Source organism: Fragaria vesca, linkage group LG2 (assembly GCF_000184155.1).
Source record: "Fragaria vesca subsp. vesca linkage group LG2, FraVesHawaii_1.0, whole genome shotgun sequence".
NCBI classification, from domain to species: domain Eukaryota; kingdom Viridiplantae; phylum Streptophyta; class Magnoliopsida; order Rosales; family Rosaceae; genus Fragaria; species Fragaria vesca.
The window spans coordinates 9,133,995-9,136,202 of NC_020492.1; the positions used below are offsets into that span (position 1 = coordinate 9,133,995).

At 34.7% G+C, this 2,208-nt stretch overlaps 1 protein-coding gene across 1 annotated transcript in view; it reads left to right on the forward strand.

The window, feature by feature from the left end:
- The window catches only part of LOC101302135 (cytochrome P450 82C4-like), a 5,776-nt gene that overhangs the window by 2,301 nt on the left and 1,267 nt on the right, over positions 1 to 2,208 (forward strand). The gene's annotated exons all lie outside the window — the stretch shown is intronic.

The following is a 2,208-nucleotide window of genomic DNA, read 5'->3' on the forward strand; positions in this document are numbered from 1 at the left end:
AAATTTTTTACTAGAATGGTATAACTTATTTTGTAGTTAGCAGGTTAATTATATGAAAATGTATATCATTGTAGAACCAATTATAATGTAGAAGCAAAATTTCAAAAATCTTTTGAAATAGGATTTGACTGGAATAGTAAAATACGGTCAGGGTTGAAAAATCAAAAGCTTCTGGTAATGTCTGATTCCCGATAAAATTAGTCAACCTTGTTACGCTTAGGCCTTTTTAAGAGCCTAACCACCTGATGGCCAATTTAACAAAAATATTTCTTTAATTCCTGAATCTCATATATACGAGTTTTAGGATCGAAAACAGGAAAAAAGAGGGTTTCACACAATGTCAGTTAACCGTGTTTCGTGTAAAAAATGATGTTGAACTAAGTTGACCGATTCAATGGGTGGCCTAACGTATTCGAAACGAGATGGATTTTTTTCAGTAGACCTGTTTAATTACCATGAATATATCAAACTGTTGAATTTTTATTTTCACATATTTATGACTTCGGAGAGTCACATGCCTACTAATGTGGTATAACTTATTTAGTAGGATATATGCAAGTGTACAACTTTGTGAACCAATTATACAAAGAAAGCAAAATTTTCAAAATTTTTGTGAAATAAGATGTGATCGGAATAATGAAATACGACTATGGTTGAAAAATCACGTATATCGGGTAACGTCTGGGTCCTGATAGAAGCGGTCAACCATTTTTACGCTTAATATAACCTATGGAGCCTTATCGTCGGGACGTAAACGTCTCCAAATTTTTACATGGGTAATTACGTCACATCTATGTGAGAGTTTAACGTGTGGAAGGATCGACCAAATTTGGTCACACAGAGGCAGTTAAGAGCATTTCCGTGTGATAAGTGACGATGGAGTAGGGTTGACCGCTTCTATCGAGCCCCGAACGTTGCCGAATACAGTTTAATTTAATACCATAGCTATGTTTCACTATAATGATCACATCAGACGGTCGAATTTTCATTCTGTAAATTTTAGTCATTAGAATTGCAACGTGCCTACTAATGTGATATAACATATTTAATAGGTTATATGTAAGTGTAAAACATTGTGAACCAACTATACAGAGAAAGTAAAATTTTCAAAAATCTCGTGAAATAAGATGTGATCAGAATAATGAAATATGACTATGGTTGAAAAATCATGTATATCGAGTAACGTCTAGGTCACGATAGAAGCGGTCAACCATTTTTAAGCTTAATATAGCCTATGGAAGCCCTATCGTCGGGACGTAAACGTCTCTAAATTTTTACATGGGTAGTTACGTCACATCTATGTGAGAGTTTAACGTGTGGAAGGATCGACCAAATTAGGTCACAGAGAGGTAGTTAAGAGCGTTTCTGTGTGATAAGTGACGATGAAGTAGGGTTGACAGCTTCGATCGAGCCCCGAACGTTGCCGAATACAATTGAATTTAATACTATAGCCATATTTCACTATAATGATCACATCAGACGGTCAAATTTTTATTTTGTGAATTTTAGTCATTAGATTGCAACGTGCCTACTAATGTAGTATAACTTGTTTAATAGGTTATAGACAATTGTACAACTTTGTAAACCAACTATACAGATAAAGAAAAATTTTAAAAAAAACTCATGGAATAAGATGTGATCGAAATAATGAAATACGATAATGGTTGAAAAATCACGTACATCGGGTAACGTCTAGGTCCCGATAGAAGCGGTCAACCATTTTTACGCTTAATATATCCTATGAGAGCCCTATCGTCGGGACGTAAACATCTCCATATTTTTACATGGGTGGTTACGTCTCATCTATGTGAGAGTTTAACGTGTGGAAGGATCGATCAAACCAGGTCACAAAAAGGTAGGTAAGAGCGTTTCCGTGTGATAAATGACGATGAATTAGGGTTGACCACTTCGATTGAGCCCCGAACGTTGCCGAATACAATTGAAATTAATACCATAGCCATGTTTCACTATAATGATCACATCAAACGGTCAAATTTTCATTCTGTGAATTTTAATCATTAGAATTGCAACATGCCTACTAATGTGTTATAACTTGTTTAATATGTTATATTCACATGTACAACTTTGTCAACCAACTATACAGAGAAAGCAAAAATTTCAAAAATTTCATGAAATAAGATTTGATTGGAATAACTGAAATACGACTATGGTGAAAATCACGTACATCGGGTAACGTCTGGGTTCCAT